The sequence below is a fragment of the Cricetulus griseus genome (assembly GCF_003668045.3).
Source record: "Cricetulus griseus strain 17A/GY chromosome 1 unlocalized genomic scaffold, alternate assembly CriGri-PICRH-1.0 chr1_1, whole genome shotgun sequence".
In the NCBI taxonomy this organism is placed as follows: Eukaryota; Metazoa; Chordata; class Mammalia; order Rodentia; family Cricetidae; genus Cricetulus; species Cricetulus griseus.
Window position 1 is genome coordinate 111711621 of NW_023276807.1, and position 21981 is coordinate 111733601.

Sequence of the window (21981 nt, forward strand, 5' to 3'; positions counted from 1 at the left end):
CTGTTCTTCTTTATTTCATAAAATTTAAACATGGGCTTTTTCTTCTTCATTAGATGAAAAGGCCTCTTCCCCATGCTCAACTTTCCACTTCTCCACTTTTTACTTTCTCTTGCTCCACTGTTTACTTCTATCTAGGAATTCTTGTTTATCAAACTGGTGTTAGTCATCCCTGGTCCATTGGGTGGAGCTCATCTACAAAGATCTCCAGTTGGGAGGATCAGGTCTGCCCCTTCCTTCCCCATCCCTGAGGAGGGAGATATGAGAGACTCAGACTTCACCAGGGTGGGCTATGCCTAGTTATAGACAGGAAAATAGGAAGTAACAAGATCTTTTGCAATCTCTCTCTCAGAAATATTACCTATCAGTGACAAGTCTCTATCTGTTGATTTGCTTTGTTGTATCACAGTTGCTTCAAAACTCTAACACAGAAGAAGCAACTAAGTATGGAGCCAACTACACACATGGATTTCTTGACACAACAGCTGATATACAATAAGCTGTCATTTGGGAATGACAATATTATCTAACATTTGATGAATGATTGTCATGTGATAGGCTCTACTCTAAGCTCTGTTGTCTTGGTTTCTGTTTCATCTCATAACAACTCTTAGGTACTCACCTCAATGTCAGTGCACTGTCAAAGTACAGAGGAGGAAAGGGAAGTGCAGCATTTCTATGACATGCCTAAAGCCACACCTCAAGGAGTTGCCAAAGAGAGACTTACCTCTCCCCACTCTGACACCACTAAAGTTACCTCTTACTACTCTCAAGCACCAGATTCAAGATGACATCCAAACACATCATTTCCTTGAGTTTTAGCACAAGTAAACTATGAACATGCTCAAAAATTTAGAACTTTCATTTTTAAAGAATCACCAACTGGTTCGTTTAGGGATTGAGTGTGAGGGACAAGTGTCAGTTCATTTAGTATAAATGTATTTTATTTATGTATTTTTCATGTTTAGCATTGTGAGAGACATGGCAATGGAGAGAATAATCTCTATTTCAGATTCATTTATTTAAAAGTCATTAGAAATAACAGGAGATAGGGGACAGCTAGAATTATGACCACATCTCAGGATAATGGAGATGACATGGCTTGTCTGAGAGTACCTTGGGTGCTGCTCCTTTTAGGTTTTGCATGCTTGGGATCAAACCCAAAGCCTATTCTGTGTAGAAGCATTCATTCTAGACACAACCCTAGACACCCAGCTCACCTCAGACATGGACACATCATCAGGATCAATCAGCAGGCATGTTTTGTTTCCCTGACCTCCAGTACTTCTCCTTAAAACTCTCTCATGAAGTGACTGGAGAGATATATTAGTGGTTAAGAACACTAGATGTTCTTCCAGGAGACCCAGGTTCAATTCCCAGCACCCACATGGCAGCTCATAGCTGTCTATCACTCCTGTTCCAGGGGATCTGATTCCTACATACAGACATACTTGTAAGCAAAACACCAATGTATATAAAAATAAAAGTAAGTTAATTTAAAAAAAATAACTCACCAATACCAAACTTTATTCAAATCACTATGTGCCTGGTATCTTGAATAAATTACATAATAATATGACTGCCAACAATGATGGACTCTAGAATAAGAATTCTCATTGAGCAGATGAAGAGAGCAAATCTCTGTAAAGTCGTGTGACTATCTGTGTTTGCTGAACAAAGTAAAGAAGATGTATATCTCTATGCTTTACAGATGGCATGTTCCTTTTGCAGTAAAACTTGTGGTCTAAAAAAATCAAGGATCTGTGTTCTGATTCACTGATTTCAGTTCACTAAGAATAACCTTGTAGTTACTAAAACAATAAATGGTTCAATCATTATGCCTCAGGTGAACTTCATAATCCATAAAAGTACTTGATGCCCAGAAACTAGCATATTGGCTAAAAGATCAGTCATTTTGCTTTATGATTAAACTTTACTCATGATTCCTGGACATCCCATTTGCCAACAGCAAGGCTCTAGTCAAATCCATTTGATGTTCCAACAAGGCTCTTGCTCTTTTCTAACTATTAACCATTAAGACATTCTCAGCCATTGAGTATCAGCAAAACAGGGAAAGAGAATTGGCTCACACAGACATTCAAATAATGAAGCAATGTGTCACTGAATATTGACTAGACTTGATAGACAGGAATCAGGAGGAAACTGCTCCTCTTAAACAGTGCTGGTGAAAGAGCCAGGCAGTTCATAACATCCATCAAAATTATAAGTAGACAAACATTTCAACCCATGCTATTTCTCTGTACAAAATGTCCTACAGACAATCTATGCACCATTGTGCAACTGTGTGTCTGTATATTCACTGAAGCATTGTTTGTGAACACAGTAAGAACATTGAACTTTATCACTAAGTAAGTCTCATAATTGTGCCACTAATGGATCAAGCTTTTGTCATGTCCCCGCCAAACACAGATCAGTTTTAGTTTTCCTTAGGTAACTGACCAAGGAGGATTGGAAGCAACCTACAGGGAAGTAACGTGGCTCTTGTATGCACAGAGCAGTCACAGTTTCTCTAAGCCCTCTGATTAAAGAAGGACTTTCTAAAACCCTATCCAGACTTGTGAAGTCCGAATCTCTGCTTCTAAGTAAGCCTGTACCATCACATGGCTCCAAATTCCACATTGGTTTCCTACCCGAGGGAAAAGGCAGAAAGATGAGCAACAGACATTGCCTTGGGCAGCCACTGCAGTAGGTAAAATGCCCTGAGCTCTTCAGGGACTCCAGAGCTGGTTATATGCTTTGCTGAACTCTCCTCTTTTTGTTTTACTTACTTTTCCACTCTCTCACTGGTCTTTGCTCTTTTGGCACTCCACTAACTCTGAGAAAATTAGTCCCTTTGCAAAAGAGAACCGAAACCCTTGGAAGGCAATTAAATGATCCCACACTAGCACAGTCCAGTTTCTTACAAATTCAAGAGCCAGCATGACTTGCTGCTGGCATGAGGCCTTGAGTTCATTTTATGAAATCAAAAGCACCCAACCTATTGTCAGATAAGTGGACAAACTTGACCTCTGATTTCAGCACTCTCCTCTGTGTGAAAGGTAAGACCTAGCTCCTGGCTTAGTCTCTAATACAATCTACACTTACAAACCTTGGAAATCACTGTCTTGGAAGGACAGTCTCAAACAGGAACCTTACAACAAAGGCCATTTTTCACCTCTGAAATATCTAGGCATTGGTATCAACAGAGGCATCCCGACATGAAATACTTTATTATATAAAAGTTTCCTAAATTCAGTTAGTTGTTGTTTAGGTATCCAAACAGTATGGATTATGAAAGTAATTATAAATTTATTTAAGTGTAAATTATTGACTTTATGTTTAAACTTTACTTTATAAATTGTGTGTGTGTGTGTGTGTGTGTGTGTGTGTGTGTGTGTGTGTGTGTTCGTATATACATGTGTATTGTATACTTGTGTGCACACATGTGTTCTAGTGGGCAGGCTAACACTGTAAAATTTCATGAACATTTAATTTACCTTTTATTCTTTTTTGTTTGCCATATTTTCCACATTAGGGACTGTTAGATTTTCAGATCTATATTTAAGCCCATAAATACAAACTCTGGGCAGGCTCTCTGCTTCTGATGCCTAAGGAATGAGATAGTCAGGCCATAGGCATTCTATTTCGTATGTTTCACAGAGGTGTTGCTCATAGTCTTCTTTATAGGCAGGTCATCCAGTGACAGTGTCTGAGGAACTGCACAGTCAGAATTCTGGCTCATCTACTTGGTATGTTTCATAGAGGTGAGTCTTGAAGTCCTCTGTACAGACAAGACTCCAGTGTTGGTACCATGTGTCTGTGGACTTGCACACACTGGAGTCTCATGCCACCTCTGGTTTTCACCATATGGAATGCTACTAAGAAGGTATGAATCTTGCTACTTGCATTCTTTCCTCCTTCACATACTGTCATCATCCTAAAGGCCACATCATGGTAGACTTCAGATGCTGTTCTATGCAGGGCTGTACTTACTAATGCAGAACTTCTCTAACTTAGGGACTTATTTTCTGAAGCTCTCAGGCATGGAATTTCACTGCACACTGATTTCAGCACAAAGCAAAGTCTGAGCAGAAAGGTGACTGTTTCAGGCATCTATTTCACTTGAAAACTAGGAGTGTGCTTAAAACCACTGTTTTGCAACATGAAAGCTATCCAAAAGCATTTTCTCTCAAGAGTCTAGTTCAAAGTTGGAAATCAATGGAACAGTCTAGAATGTTTGATCTAGTTTCCTCTCCCATCAGAAAGAAACTGACCTTGTTAAACAAAGTCTATCTTGCTTAGGCACTCTACTAAGTGCTTTTCAGACCCAGGTAACCTTCCTTAACCTTGTGATATACTTCATAGTAATGTAAAATTCTGAGAACAGTGAGTAACATTGCACACATTTTATAGATAAGGAAAATGCAATTCAGAACAGGTCTTAAAAACTCAACTAGAAAGCTAGAAAGATGGTTCAGCAATTAAAAACACTTGTTTTTCTTACAAAGAATCAAGGTTTGATTGCCAGCACCCACATAGCAGTCAAAATTAGCTGTAATTCTAGTCTCAGAGCATCTGATCCACTCTGCTGATCACTCTGAGTACCAAGCATGCATGTGGTGCACAAACATACATACAAGTAAAACACACATAAGCTTAAAATAAATGGCCTAAAAACTTTACTAGAAACCAATATTAGCAATCAGAATAGCTATTAACTACTGTAACTGCATAGATGTTCTTTGAGATTATTATAGAGTTTGGACTTGGGTAACTTTTTGTTTGAGTGGCAACATTAATCTAGTTGTGTGATATATGATGTTTTTATTTGTGAATTCATTACAAAAAAGTCATTATATAGTGGAAGGAAGGAATAAAGGAAGGAAGAAAAAAGAAGAAAGAGAGAGAGAAAGAGAAAGAGATAGAAAGAGAGAACAGAGGAAGGAAGGAAGGAAGGAAGGAAGGAAGGAAGGAAGGAAGGAAGGAGAGAAACAACTAGTAAGAGCCAAAATCAAAATGAAACTTCTGTTACCCTTTAATTATACAAAACCACCCAAGAGCTTATCTAAAAATGCAAGAAAAGAAAAAATATGTTCTGTGTGTTACAGCTCCTAACTGGAACACTTCTGGGAGAACTTGCTAGTACAGAAAACTAGATTCAAATGTGCACTGTGAGACATTTGGAGATTCAGCTTCTGGCCATCTCAGGGTTCTCTTGCAGTGAGCAAAATATATTGTTTCTTTGCTGATTTTTGTGGATCAGCCTCTGAACTTCCCATCCCTTTTAGTCCCACTTTGCTATTGTATTTCTAGACTCTTGCAAAAGCTCTGCAATGAACCTCTTGATCAAAGTACTTTCACCTCCCTCCTATCTTTCTAGGATAAGAGTGTTGACTGACTCTCCTGTAGATATTCCACTAAGGTCCCTTGAGTTGAACACATGTGCTAGCCACATGACACACAGTGCCTGTGTCCTTGTCAAAGCCTGGGATTGTAGAGGGCAGAAGTGTGCATCTGTAAGCCCTTCCATGGATTCTTAAGCTTCATGGGTACCCTAAGGACATCTGAGGTTTCACTCCTCCCTAGAAAGTCTATACCCAGAGTCTTCAATAAGGTTTCTATTGCTGAAATGAAACATCATGACCAAAAAAGCAAGTGGGGGGTTACTTGGTTTACACTTCAGCATTGCTGCTTATCATTGAAAGAAGTCAAGACAGGAACTTAAACAGGGCAGGATCCCAGGGCAGGAGCTGATGCAGAGGCCATGAAGAGGTACTGCTTATTTGCTGTTTTCCTGTAGCTTGCTCCCCTCACCTTCTTAGAGAACCCAGGATCAGGAGCTCACGGATGGCATCACCCACCATGGGCTGGGCCCTCCCACATTGGTCACTAATAGAGAAAGTGCCTTCCAGTGGGATTTCAAGGAGGCAGTTCCTCATCTGAGGCTGCTTCCTCTGACTCTAGCTTGTGTCAAGTTGACACACAAAACCAGCCAGTACAACCAGTGATGTGATATTAGGAGAAAATTTATTTTACCTTTTTTGGCCTAATTCAGAACAACTCTGAAGCTGTGGCCTAGCTCTTGAACCCCTTTGGGATTGGATGAGGCTGCCAATCCTGTATTATAGAACTTCTCCCCTGACTTGTTCCTACTCGATTTTCCCACCTCTAGAGATCTGTATCTCAAGGAAACCCTTTAAGGAACATTAGGTTGTTAAAGTATTTTTCCAGAATTGACTCTTCAGGAAATCAAACTACAATGTATCTTTAAGAGGAAGTGAAGGAGGGAGGGAGGGAGAAAGCAGGAAACGTGGAGTGAGCAAAAGAAAGAAGAAATCTGTGAGGACAGAGGACACAAGGGGGAAGACAGGATGACATGGAGGAAGACAGTACTTTTCCTAATTAATAGGTGGGTTTCCTCTTCTAGGAACATCAAAAAATAAGTCTTTGTGGATTGCATTTCCAGTGAAGTGTGGGCATTTGGCTATATACATTTTCCATGACAGGGACCTTAATAGGTTTATAAAAATTTGTCAATATCTCTACTCTCCATGGAGCCCCTGGTAGTGGATTAGTATTTTTCCTTGGTGTAAGATGGGACTTTGAGAGCCCATCCCACATGAAGGGATACACTCTTGCCCTGGACACATGGGGAAGGGCCCAGGCCCAGGCCAGGAAGATTTGGCGGACTTTGGAGAGCCCTGGTTGAGGGCCCTACCCTGCCTGGGAAGTGGAGGGTGGACGGGGTGGGGGTAGGTCCGGGGTAGGGGAGGAGGGATGCGGGTGAGGGCAGGGAGAGGGAGAAGGGATTGACATGAGAAACAAGCTTGGTCCTAACTTGAACTAATAAAAATAAAAAATAAAAAAAATTGGCAATATCATATTTTAAAGAGTGACACTGGGGAGATGATCTGTAAATATGGTCAGCATGGCTGGTTTGACACATACTGCCTACCTGTTATGTGGCCAAAAGCTAACAGGGTCTGCCCCCTTCTAAACAAACAATCTTATAAGAATCCTTAGTAAGTATCTCAGGTTAGTAGTAGTCATCTGAACTCACTGTAGGACGAAATATTTATAAAAACTATTCCATCAAATGAATGGCTTAAACAAAATTATATTATCTTCAAAGTATCAAGCAAGTAAATGTGGTCTGCCATTAGTTTCTAATTACCACTCAGACAAATGTTAACAGGCTTTACAGAGAAGAACATTTATCCTGAGCTAGATTCTGTCATTTTGGACTGTCCCTTCCCAATGTGATCACAGTGCCTTGAATCTTTCCTGGAGTATCTTTCCCTTATTTTCAGGCCCATACACCAACCACTGACATATAAATTCTTCTAATAGAGCTTACAAAACATCTTAGACAATGGAGTTAGAACTGTTGGTCCATTCTCTATGTCATAAACCTCATCCACACTTTATTTTCTCCTGTATTGGTTGTTCCATTCGGTCTAAGGCTCCACTGTATCTGTCTCTCTAATCTAGATATTCTGGGCCCTAAATGCAGTTTTTCTGCTTCATACCATACTTTTGCATTCTGAGCATGTGACCTTTATTGATGTGACTTGCCCGGGAGTCACAGTTTGTAACAGCTCTGCTGTAGATAGAAAGGGCTGCTAATGCACTTCCTGAGTGTCATAGTCTTGATCATGTAGGTGATACACCAGATTGCTGTGGCTGGGCCATCCCAGAAGATACTGAATTTTTGTTTTAGCTCTTCCTTTATTGGCATAATATTTCTGTTCTTGGGATACTCATTCCTTTTTTCCTGTACCTACAAAAATAAAAGTGAAACATAGTCACCCGACAAAGTTCCAAATCTGTAGGGGAAGAAATCAAAAAGACAGGTACATTGCACAAAGTGTGATCACTGTTAGGCTGATCTGAGAAAACCTGGTTCAGACCCACAAGTTTTTTGATCTCCTGATACTGAAATCCACAAGTCATTAGAACTATCTACAGCCACAGAAGCTATGATCCAGGGAAAAACCGAGTTCTTGAAACACTTCCTGACAGTGCCTGTAAGGAAGGAAACCTTCAAGCCACTTTCAAACAATCCAGTGAGTGTCAGTCTCTGCCTCAGTGAAGAAGCCAGGGATGATCCAGCAGTGGGTGATGTGGATTATGTGTGGATTACGAGCAGTGGCGGTGGCAACCACTAGTACCAAAATGTGTTTCCTATACCTCCTGTTTGCCAGTGCTCTTCTAAGATCACTGTGTGTTTTAACCCTTTTAGCCCTCATAGAAAACTGATGGGGTAGGTACTATAGAAAACCACCATTTTAACAGAGGAGAAACCTAAGGCACAAGGAAAGTGAACAACTGACCAGGGATCACTCTGCAAGTAAGGGTGGAAGTCAGTCTAACTTATCCACCAAACTGTATGTTCAGAATCTGACACTGGTGGAGTGTTGTTCTTCTTTCACAGCCCCCTCCTCTGACTCCATCTCTGCCTGTATTCAAGGCTGGGAAACCTCTCTTCTCTTCACTGTTGCTCTTTTTTTGATTGTACTGGAGGGTCGTCTCCATCTCCTCATTGTTCTGATGAAAGTGCCTGACAGAAAATTATTCGAGAGAGGAAAGGCTGATTTACTTTCATGATTTTAAAGGCATTTCAAGTCAAGACAGGGCAGCATATATAAAGGAATTCAAACTGTAGTGGCAGTAGCACGAGGCAGAAGTTTGTTCAGATCACAACTACAGCACAAGGATTGGCTATGGGCCTGATCCTCCACAGTGACCATAATCTGCCCCTAGTAAACCACTTTAGCGGCTATGCCATACATCCTAAACGTTCCATAACCAATGCAAACAGTTCCAAAACAAGGGTACCAGGAGTTCAAATGCTTGAACTTTTAGGGAACAAACCATACTAAAGCCTTAACACCACTAGAGAAGCTGCATGGCATTGTCTCACCCATGAGAGCTGCAAGTCTTTGGATCTACATGAATAGCCTTTGCTTTAAACTTCTTTCTCTACACCTTAAACATTAAAGATTTTGTTCCAGTGTGGACAAAAACTAGGGGCTATAAGGGTTAAGCCACTAGGCCACTGGGAGCCAAGGTCTGATTTTTATAGATCTGTTATTAGATAACTTGAAGTGAATGAAATGATGTGAGGGGGAAATAGCTAAAATTGAAACTGATTTGCATCTGCAACCATCAATTACCTACCATCTTGTGGTGTTATTATGAATGCTTTGTGTTAGGCACTGTTGGAAGACATAGAGACAGAGAGCTGAAAACAAAACAAACAAGCAAACAAACTCCTTGCTCTCAGTGACCATAGAGCATAGCCTGAAAGCTCAACTGCAATTCTGTCACTACACAGGGATGTACATCTCACCAGAGGAAATATTTAGAAGCAAACAGAAATTGCCTGTGAATAAAGGACAGAGGAAGTGATTTTCTCTAGAGTTAAGATGCCTGTCATGGGGAACCATTTGGTCACAAATCAAAATTATTGGTGGCTACTCACTGCTTAATGTTGATCAGAATGGAGGGCATGTTTCTGGTGGAGAGGAGAGAATTCACAGAGTTTCTGAGATGGGGGTGGTTGGATCAACAACCCCTATGACTAGTATCAAGAAGAGGTAGAATTAAGGCAGCTGGAGTGAAATCAGGTCATGTGAGGAGTTGGGATTTATCCTAAGCAAAGGGAAACTTTGACTCAGGTGCAAGCCACTCACCACCTCCTACATACAGCACACATTTCTGCACAGCCTACAAGGAGCCAGTATTCATGTACCACAAATATAATAAAGACACATATTAATCAGATTGCTCATTTAAACAAATGCCTGTGAGAATTTATAATGAATACAGGCAGTCTGAGGATGCAGCTTAGTGGTGGAGTACTTGACCATCATAGAAGGCCCAGGGCGAATGATCTCTAGACCCCTGAAGAAGTACAGTTTTATTTTGGTTTGTGGTTTTAGAGGTTTATTTAGTTCATGATCAATTGGTCCTGTGACAAGGCAGCTATTACAATGGAATGGCACAACTGGCCATGGCATGGCCAGAGAGCAACAGACAGATAGAACAAGGCCTGGTTCCTGCTATCCCCTTCAAAGACATAAAACCAATGGCCTAATGTCTTTCTAGTGACCTCAGCTCTTAATGGTTTTTCCACTTCTTGAAAGCATGAAGGAGGGCAGGGTCTAAACACATAGACCTTTAAAGGACAGCTAAGATCTAATGATCTACTGTATAGCTAGAAGGGAGACAGAATCTCTCTGTCCCTCTTAATTTGTTGAGTTGGAGACATAGGATAAAGAACAATTATATTTTACTGTGGCGAAACTGGCTCCTATCAAGTGCTAGTGTAGCACCACATGAAGTTTGAGTCATAATCAGTAAAGATCATGAAGTATGGAGGGAAGACAAAAGCAAAAACAGACCATTACTAGAAAAGAGGAGAGCACAGGACTCAGAAAACACAGTGGGTCAGAAATTGTAATAGGTGGTCAAAACACTGGGCTTTGGACACCTGTCAGGAATGTGGTGTTCAAATCTAAAAGCTTTCAAAACTTAATCTCATTGTGTTAGTTGACTTGAGTTGGTGTACTAAAATACAACAGGCTCCAAGAAAAAAATATTTCCTCAAATTCTCCAAATTTAGAATTATGCCATCTTGGTCTGCCAGAGTTAGATTCTGGGAGGACTCTTCTCTTTTTGTAGAAATATACTTTCTTAGACTTATTGGTGTCTCTACCTACAGACCTATCAGGTCAGAACCTGGGCCTGATAACTTCATTTAAGCATAATATTCCCTGAAACACCCCATCTCAGCATTCAATCAGATTGGATTCTGAGTCTCTTATCAGGACACGGTCTAGTCAATGTCTAGTAGTCATGGTCAGCAAAAAGTTACAGAAATATTTAAAGCCAGAAAGCTATGTTGAACTTCTAGAAGCATCATACTATTCCTTGGGAGAAACTATGTTAAAGAAGGTTGGGCACAAACAAACAAACAGACAAAATACTATGGCACCCTTTATTCTTCTGTAATAGAAATAAAACATGACAAGGACATGAGCATAAAGTACAGAGGCCAGCTAGAAAGATGCAAAGGATATGATGGCCTCTTTGGAACTGTTGACTCAGTGTCTCAAGCTTGACAACTAGACAAATGAGGATGGTTCTCCACTAAGATGAGAAACCAGGCAATGGTGGGGGCAGAGATGGAGTAATAACTATTCAGACCTTGGAATGTTGACCTAGAAGCCAGGGTGTAATATACAGCAACTATGCCTACGCATCATTATCATTGATTCAGAACATCTCTGTAATCAGCTGATAAATAAATTTAAAGATAATCAATAAGGTTCTGGCTAACTGGATGCTGCAGGCTCTTTGTAGGATTTCATTGGTGAAGAAACTGGAAATCTGAATGGTGAAGTGACAAGCCCAGGATCTCAGAATTGGACTCAGGTTTGTAAACCAGATCATTTGTCCCCCTGGGCTCTTCCCAACAGTGACTCCCCTGAGCAGTGGTTCATTTTATCTTGGTTAAGAAATTATGGCTTGTTTCTGCTCCTACTTTTACTGTGTTTCTGCATGCTTGATTGCATGAGCCATGCCAATTGTATTCACATATCCACACCTCAGCTCAAGCTCTGTAGATATTCCCTATGCTCTACCTTCTTGGGAAATGCAAACTAGATAGTTTCCTATCACTACTATGGCAGACTATCACAAGCTTAGTGACTTTAAACAGAGTCAGTATATTGTGGTATAGTGCTATGGGTTACAAGTTTAATGTCCAGCATGGATAAATCTGATGGGCTAAGATCAGGCTTGTCACTTCTGGAATGCTCTGATGGAAACCCTGTCCCTGAGTGCTGTCCCTTCCTGCCCGATGGCCTCTACCTCTATCTCCAAGTCAAGGAATATCAGATCCATCCATGCTGGGACTGCCATCCCTGCTTCTCTGACTTCTGCTAGCTCTTCCACATTTAAGGACCCCTATGAAAGTATTGGTCCACAGGGACAGGACATGATTCAGTCTACTTAAAGCTAGTTGCCTCGAAGCCAGAATTCCATCAGTAACTTCAGATCCTCAACTCTACAAGACTTAACATAGCTTCTGAGGATTTAGGTGTGGACATCTTTCGTGCAATTGTCATTTTCCCTGATATACTAAAAATTCTCAGGGTTGTTTGCTTCTAGTTTTGTTTAGAGTTTTTTGTTTGTTCATTTGCTTCATTCCAGGAAGGCCATGCTTATAGATAGCAACTATGAGATAATTCTGATTTGATTATTAGACAGTCAATAAAAAGGAAACTCCCTTTGATGGGTAGAGTCAAAAACGAAATTGAACACTGAAAAAAATTACTACCATGTCCAGATACAGGTCTGGCTGGTCATTTAGGCCAGTTTTGAGTTTCATCCTCAAAATCTCTGTGTAGTTTCTGTCTGCATTTGGTTTGGGAAATACCTTGTAAGCACAATTCACTATACCATAATAACCCAATGTCAGACCCATTCAACAGATGAAGAACTTCAAAAAGGTAAAATAACATGGTTGTAGTGACAGGAAAGTAAGTAAGGAATCCTAATCCAGGTAGACAGAACTACAGATGTCTGAAATAATATTTTTTCAGAAAAGTTACAATATTTTAGTGACTCTCTGTGTGTGTCCTCAAAGTCGAGATCAACATGCAGTTTTCAGGAGTCAGCTCTTACCATGCACCATATAGTCCCAGAGGGCATACCCAGGTTGTCATAAGCTTTGTGGCAGACACCTTCATCCACTGAGCAATCTTGCCAATCTGAAGTCTGAGTTCTTTTTCTTTTTTCATATTTTTATTGTTTTTGTTTGCAAACAATCATTTCTCATTTTACATACCAATCCCAGTTCTCATTCCCTCCTTCCTCCTGGTCTCCCCACACACATCCCACCCACTCCTCAGAGAAGGTAAGGCTTTCCATGAGGAGTCAAGGAAGTCTGACACATCTCTTTGAGGCAGAACCAAGGCCCTCCCCCTATATCTAGGCTGAACAAGGTATCCCTCCAAATCCCTCCAAAGAGAAAGGGCTCCAAAAAGCCAGTTAAAGCATTAGGGCAAATCCTGGTCCCATTGTGAGTGGCCCCACATACTGACCAAGCTACACTATTGCCACCCACATTAAGACGGCCTTGCTTGGTCCTATGCAGGTTTCCCTGCTGTCAGTTCAGAGTCGGTGAGCTCCCACTAGCTTAGGTCAGGTGTTTCTGTGGGTATGCCCAAATTTGTCTTGGTTCCTTTGCTCATATTATTACTCCTCACTCTTTTCAAATAAACTCTGGGAGCTAGGCCCAGTGCTTAGCTGTGAATCTCTGCATCTGCCTCCATCAGTTGCTAGATGAAGGTTTATGATGATAATTCAGGTAGTCATCAATCTCATCACAAGGGAAGGCCAGTTCAGGCACCCTCTCCACTTTTGCTTAGAGTATTAGTTGGGGTCATCTTTGTAGATTGCTGGGAATTTCCCTAATGCCAGGTTTCTTCCTAACCTCATAATGGCTCCCTCTATCAAGGGATCACTTTCCTTGCTCTCCCTTGCTGTTGTCCCAATTCAACCATCTTCCTCCCTTTGGGTATCCTTCCAATACCACTTCTCCCCTCCTACCTCCTATACTCCCTCCCTCCTCTCTCCACACTTCCAATTTACTCAGATCTTGTCTATTGCCCCTTCCCAGAGGGGTCCATGTATGTGCCTCTTGAGGTTCTCCTTGTTACCTAGCATCTCTGGGGTTGTGGACTATAGACTGGTTATCCTTTGCTTTATGTTCAAATATTCACTTATGAGTGAGTACATATATGTTTCTTATTCTGGATCTGGCTTACTTTATTCAGGATGATTTTTTCCAGTTCCATCCATTTTTGATTTTGTTAATTTGCATGTTCTCTCTGCCTTTTGGTTAATTTGGATAAAGGTTTGTCTATGTTGTTGATTTTCTGGAAGAATCCACTCTTTGTTAAATTGATTCTTTGAATTGTTTTCATTGTTTTGACATTATTGATTTCTGACCTCTGTTTGATTATTTCTTGGTGTCTACTCCTCTGGGGTGCATTTGCTTCTATTTGTTCTAGAGTTTTCAGTTGTGCTGTTAATTCTCTAGTGTGACTATTCTCCAATTTCTTCATGTGAGCACTTAGAGATATAAAATTTCTTTTAGTACTGCTTTCAAAGTGTCCCATAAATTTGGGTTTGTTGTGTCTTCATTTTCATTGAATTATAGGAAATCTTTAATTTATTTCTTTATTTCTTCCTTGATCCAGGAGTGATAGAATTCCTTCAATTTCCATGAGTTGTTAGGTTTTTTGCAATTTGTGTTGTTGTTGAAATCTAACTTTAAAGCATGGTGGTCTGATAAGACACAGGGGGTTATTCCAAATTTTTTGTACCTGTTGAGGTTTCCTTTGTTGCCGAGTATGTGGCCAATTTTAGAGAAGGTTCCATGGGGTGCTGAAAAGAAGGTATATTCTTTTGTGTTTGGATGGAATGTTCTATAGATGTCTGTTAATCCCAATTGGGTCATAACTTCTGTTAGTTCCTTTGTCTCTTTGTGAAGTTTCTGTCTGGTAGTCCTGTCCAGTGGTGAGAGTTGGGTGTTGAAGTCTCCCACTATAACTGTGGGAGGTCTTATGTGTGATTTGAGTTTTAATAATGCTTCTTTTAGGGACATAGGTGCCTTTGTATTTGGGGCATAGATGTTTAGAATTAAGACTTCTTCGTGATGGATTTTTACTGTGATGAATATGAAATGACCTTCATCTCTTCTGATTGATTTTAGTTTGAAGTCTAATTTGTTAGATATTAGGATAGCTACACCAGCCTGTTTCTTGGGTCCATTAGACTGGAATATCTTATCCCAACCCTTCACTCTGAGGTAATGTCAGTCTTTGAAGTTGAGGTATGTTTCTTGTATGCAACAGAAGGATGGATTCTGTCTTCGCATCAATTCTTTTAGCCTGCGTCTTTTTATAGGCAAGTTAAGACCATTAATATCAATGGAAATTAAGGATCATTGAGTATTTATTGTCTTTTTTTATTTGGTGGTGGTGGTGGTGGTATTGTGTGTGTATTTACCCTGTTTTTTCCTTTGGGTTTTGATAAAGTGGGATTATCTACTGCATATATTTTTGTGAGTACACATAATTTCCTTAGGTTGGAGTTTTCCTTCCAGTACTTTCTGTAGGGCTGGATTAGTGGCTATGTATTGTTTAAATCTGGTTTGGTTGTGTAATATCTTGTTTTCTTCATCTGTAGTGGAAAGCTTTGCTTGGTATAGTAGTCTGGGCTGGCATCTGTGGTCTCTTAGGACCTTCTGATTTTCAGAGTTTCCATGAAGAATTCAGGTGTAATTCTGACAGTTTGCCTTTATATGTTTCTTGGCTTTTTTCCTTTGCTACTCTTAATATTCTTTCTTTATTGGGTATGTGTGGTGTTTTAATTATTATGTGATGAGGGGACTTTTGTGGTCTACTCTATTTGACTTCTATAGGCTTCTTGAACTTTAATTGGCATGTCTTTCTTTAGGTTGGGAAAGCTTTCTTCTATGATTTTGTTGAATATGATTTCTGCACCTTTGAGTTGGGTTTCTTTACCTTCTTCTATACCTATTATTCTTAGGTTTGGCCTTTTCACAGTGTCCCATATTTCCTGGATATTTTGTGTTGGAGATTTCTTGAACTTAAGATATTCTTTGGTCAACGAATCTATTTCTCCTAGCGTATCTTCAACCCCTCAGATTCTCTCTTCCATCTCTTGTATTCTGTTGGTTATGCTCGAATCTGTAGCTCTTGATCATTTACCCATCTTTTCTAATTCCAGCACTCCCTCAGACTGCTTTTATTTTTCTCTATCTCAACTTTCAAACCTTGCACTGTTTGACTTATTTATTGCAATTTTTGGTTTGTCTTTTCTCCCATTTCTTTGAAGGATTTTCTCATTTCCTCTCTTAGCATCTCTATCATCTGCATAAAGTTGTTTTTAATGTTGTTCTCTTCTGATTCATCTGTGTCAGAATGTTCAGGTCTTGCTGACATAGAGTCCCTAGACTCTGGTGGCATCATATTGGTTTTTCTGTTGTTGGATGCATTCTTATATTGTCATTTTCCCATCTCTTCTTCCAGTGGGTACAGCAGTTGTCTGTTCTTCTCCTGGAGTGTACAGGTCTAAGGTTATCTTCCCGTGGGACTGATACTCTGATGGGTCTCAAGGTATTCTTAAGTCTCAGAAGCTCAAGGTCAAGGTTGTCAGCGTGAGCCTTGTCCTATGTGGGCTCTCATCTGCCTATACCCTCCCATTAAGAGCAGAGAGGAAACAGGATTTCTGATGTCTTTTCAGGAGGGGCCCAGTTCTCTTCATGAGGGCACTAACTTCATGACCAAATCACCTCCCATAGAGCTCACTTCCAAATCATTCCACTGGGAATTGGAATTTCAACATAAATAGTTTATAAGAATATAAACATTTAGGCCACAGCACTATTATACCTGGAGATAAAGGTATATAACTGATTTGAGACCAGAATGGCAGAGCAGATGATCCCTGGTGATTTTAAACAATAGTCTTTGAGGTAGATTTATAATAGAAAAATCTAGACTGGGGGTTGTATTTTGTTTGTATTAAGTAAATAAAAGGCTCACTTATAACAACCAAATCAGGATGTTTAGAGATGACTCACACCTTAGCAGTCGCTAAAAATCTTCTCAGATGATCCTAGTATATTCTGCATTCGTATCACTACATTCGTATCACCAAAAGATAACAAGAAACAAAAGAATTTTCTGATGAATCTTCAAAGGAGCTCATAGGGCCTACAGGCCCAAAATATTTACTAGCCTACCCTTTGTAGAAGGGTTAAAGACTCCCTCATATAGAGGAAGCATATATTCTGCATTTAAAATCCACTGTGTCCTGCTGAATATACTTCATAGATAAAGCTAAAGCCTGAAAGAAGTTGTCCTTGTCTAGAAATAATGATTGGCACTATTTTTAAACAAACCTCCTCCCACTATCCTAAGAGATCAATAAATGATGGTCAGTAAAAAAGGCAAGAGTAAAAGTGGAAAACAGGGAAACCAGAATAAAATTCATCTCACCAACTCAACAACACTGGACTTGAATGTATTCTATTTTCTTTATCTGTCCCCCACCACCTTTTTTTCTGAATTACCAATTGAACTCATTTGTTTCCAAATCACAACTATGTCTTATTCATCTTATAATCCTTGGGGTTTTTTTTGTTTCTTTTGAGGGGGGGGGGCTGGCAGGCAGGGGAGTTCAAGACACGGTTTCTCTGTGTAACAGTCCTGACTGTCCTGGAACTCACTATGTAGACCAGAATGACCTTGGACTAAGATCTGCCTGTCTCTGCCTCCCAAGTGCTGGAATTAAAGGAATGTACCATCACTGCCTGGAATCCTTGCTTCTGATCCAATGACTGACCAGGATTATGAGTTGAGCCATATGGAAAATCCATATAAAAGGAGTAATGCCACTACATTCGTATCACCAAAAGATAACAAGAAACAAAAGAATTTTCTGATGAATCTTCAAAGGAGCTCATAGGGCCTACAGGCCCAAAATATTTACTAGCCTACCCTTTGTAGAAGGGTTAAAGACTCCCTCATATAGAGGAAGCATATATCATCTGTTGCTCTCCCTTCCCAGATTCACTTCTGTTTCTTTGTACCACCACTTCCCAAACCAGATAAGACACTTACAACCACACTGTGTCCACTTGGCTCTTAGAAGAACCTCAACTAAGATCTTTCTAGTATCTTCCTGACTTTGACACCCAACTCAACACCCAGAAAACAGCACATTCTCAAATATTTGTTTTACAAACATAGACATAGAAACTTGAAAGTGGGTGCTAAGTCACCAAATAAAGAATCTTGTTAAACAGGCAACATCTCTAGGAAGGGCAGTAAGAACAGGTCAATGAATGGATAGACCTGTGAAGGATTCCAGGAGCCCTTCCCTGCCCAATTACATCTCTGGCTTATGAAATGCCAGTATCACTGCATCAGGACTAAGTTTTTCCCTGCAGGCGTTCTCTGTGACAGGGCATAGACTCTTTCTAGGGTTAGATATGTATTACCAACACCTGAATGCTGACCTTTAGGACAGGTGCTTCAGTAAACTCCTAATCTAAACCAAGGAGACAATCTAAGACAAGAGGAAGAGACTAGACCTGGAACTGTCCTGCATCCAGGACCCTGTGTCTAGAACTGCCATATTCCTTTGTTACCAGTTCCGCACAATAGGTAAAAGCATCTTGAGCTTATTGCTCCAAGATACATGACAGGATGGGTCCTGGGGACTGGCATGTTCTTTCTTTAATTATTGGGTCTTTTCTAGTATTCCTAGGAATTCCCCCTCAATCCTTTTGTAATTACACATCTTTTTTCTTCACCAGTTGCAGATTTGCCTTGAAAGTTTGGGTCAGTTGTGAACTATCATTTCATGTTTAAGTGCCATCAAGTTAGCACTGTGTGTGAGGAACATTTCAAATGTAGAAGTGGCCATAGGATGCACCTTCTAAGCCATAAACAGAACTGATCTAAACCCATAACCACATTTATGCAGATGTCTCATTTATGCCATAGCCCCAGTCTGCTCTCCAACAATGACTTAGTACAATGGGACCGTAGATCACTAGTACCAAGAGGTCTAGAACTCCATAGCTCCTTTTCTGGCAAGCTGAGACTGGATAACTCCCGAGAGGACTGACACCCCTTCAGTAGACTAAACAGTGGCCTGGGAGCTTCCACTCCACTTCCTTTCCTGTACCTGCATTAGCGTCAGATTTGCCTTGCCTTCTGATGCCTGCCCTGCCCTTCCCAGTCCCCTCTGGTTTCCTTTCTCACAGGCACATCCTCAAAAGGAACTTCACACCTTTAATCCCATTTTGCCATCTTCTTTGTCATAAATCTAAATAAACCCAGATTGGTTTGTTGAAGTCTCAAAATCTCTATCTCCTGTATTTAAATAAAATTTCAAAAAATTAGTGAGCCTGCAGCCAGTGGGTAATCAGGAAAGATCTAGTACTTAAACTTGGAGTTCCTTTACTCCAGAATGTATGTTAGGGTTGTGTATGTACCTCATAGCTACAGCATTTGCCCAATGTGTTGGATCCTCGGCATCACAAAAACAAACAAGTAAAAAGGCAAAGAAAGAAAGGATGTACTTTCTCTGCATTTGCCTGCCTTCTGGAGCTGCCTGTTGTGTAGTTGCACAGAAGTTTCCAGACATGAAAAAGGGGAGGGAGCAATTTGGGAGGAAGCAAGAGAACATCAAGAGTGGGGACAGACAGACAAGTAGAAGATGTGAAAGTGATCAAATAAGAACAAAATATAGTGATATGTAGGTATGAAAATGGCCCATAATTTAATATGTTAACATAAAAAGTTATTTTTTAAAAAAAAATGTGTTATAAAGAACTGTCAGACATCCTGACAGTTTAGAAAATGCAGAAACTAAGAAAAATATAAATAACAATTACAGTTAATGTATAATATAGGTTAAAAGACAAGCTGAAGAGTTCAAAAGAATGCTGTGGGCAGAGTCCAAGAAAAAAGAACTACCACATACACACTTCTGTCAAGCTTGAACCTCCTGGGAGTTGGTTGTGTTTAGCAAAACACTGCAATGAGATCTCTACCACTGTTGGAAAAAGAAAGAGCACCAGAAACAAAGAATGAAATAAAATCAGTGAAATTCTGATCATGTCTCAGGTTTAGCATCCTTTCACTAACCTGGTGAAATTATCCTACAGCTTATGAAAAGTGGGGTGACAATGGAATGGAAACACTGAAGGAAAATATAGGAAGTCTTCTGTATATGACCCGAATTCTTCCAAGTTACAATGCTTGTTGGGCTCCTGCCCTGTCCTACCCACTCCTGGGAGTCAGTGATGAAAGGATAAATGCCAGGGATAGGAGAAGCCACCCAAGATTAAACTCCTCACCACTTGGTCAGAACCTGCCTGTTGGTCCACATCATCATAAACAGAGATGTGTTTACAAGTTTATCTTTTCCAGGCCACCTTCCCTGACACTCTAAATGGGGTCAACTCTCTCTCTCTCTCTCTCTCTCTCTCTCTCTCTCTCTCTCTCTCTCTCTCTCTCTCTCTCTCTCTCTCTGCCCCCAGCACCACTACTCTCTTATCTTGTCCATCATAGTCTCCTCTACCCTGTGTCATCTACATGGTAGGTATGTACACAGAGAGAGAGGGGGACAGGGAAAAGAGAAAGAAAGAGCAGTAGCTACATCAGTTACTCATGAAGGTGATTTTGGTACAGAGGAGGATCTAAATAAAGACTGGTTTAATGATAATGAATTGATGCATTATTGGATATACCTACTGTTTTATTTTTTACTCTGCCTGGTATAATCCACGTATTTTCTAAGGAGGTATAACAGTTTAAGTGTATCCTTTCCATGTGGTTAAATATAAAAATATAAGTGGGCTTTACTTCTGGCTGCATGAACACCAGCTGTATGTCTACGAGACAAGGTCTCATTCAAATCATGGTACAGTCTCTACAAGAGAAGGCAGCTCATTTATAAGACCACTAACAGAGACAAGGCATAGTTGCAAAAGGCACCTGTGGACCTTATGCTGAGTTACTGATTTAGGAGAAATTGTGGAGTTTGGTGCACCTTTGCACCAGAAATATCCTGTGTGTTCCATCACTTTGTCTTCATAAAAGCTCTATAAGGCAAATCATTCTTCTTTTTCATAGTTAATGAATGCAGGGATCCTGAAAATCTTTTCCAAAGTATGGAGTTAACAATAAGCATGCTCAAGAGTCAAACTCAGGGGGCTGGAGAGGGCTCTTACAGAGGAAGAATGGATTGACTCCCTGCCCTTACAAAACAGCAAGCAGCCCTCCATAACTCAGTCACAGGGGAATCTCACACCCTCTTCTGGCCTCTAAGGGAACTGCACTCATGTGATACACAGAAATACATGTTCACAAAACACCATACTACATAAAATAAAATAAACCTTAAAAAAAATAAGGATTAAAACTCAGGGCTTCGACAGGCATGGTGGCATAAGCCTTTACTCCGAGCACTTGAAAGGTAGAGTCAGGTAGATATCTGCTCTCTGGAGATGAGGCTTGATCCACACAACAAAACCTTATATCAAAAATCAATCAAACAAACAAAAACCCTCAGGACTTCCTAACTCAGACTGCACAGCTTTCTAACCTAAATTCCAGACAAGGTCTCCCAACTCAAGGCCATGGCAAGTCTTCTCTCTAAGAAGGTAGCCAGAGAGAGCAGCATACTTCCCTCCAAGTTTCCCAGATGGAAATTTGTAATCCAGAGGATGCAGAAAGATAAAAAGAGGATAAGAGAATTCCAAGAATGACTTTGCAAACACACTGCACAAAGGGCAAAGGCCTGCATCCTGTCCATATGAAAGGATTCCCCAGCATGTTCCCTTCCTAACATGGAGGCATGCATGAATTACTAGGACCTGGCTTCCTGAAGACTAGAACCATACCTTTTGAAGTTTCTATCCTAAGCACCAAGATCAGTAATTGTCTGCAGACTTGCTTCATATACAAGTCAGAACTTTGCAACTTGAGGCTCTGAAAAAAAAAAAAAGTATTAGGAAAGTGAGAAAACAAAACCCAAGGGAGCCTGGGTGGGTCCTAAGTGCAGACAGGGAGATTTATAAAAGAGAAAAAACAACTATTAAAGAGCTAAGACACGAATCTTTACTGGCAGAAAATATAAGGAGTATAATATCTACAATATCTAAAAGGGGAACATAAAAGCAGGAAGAAACATTTCATGGGTTTCAACATGGCTTGTAGCAGTAGTCACTAGAAAAAAATAAAGTGATCTGGAAGTGAGCACTCAGAGACAGGTAGATCTGGAGAGGCAGTTTGGGACAGAGAACTAGGAGTTCCCAGGCTCTAGATTTTCAGTGACTTGGGGACACTCTCTTCTTCACTAACC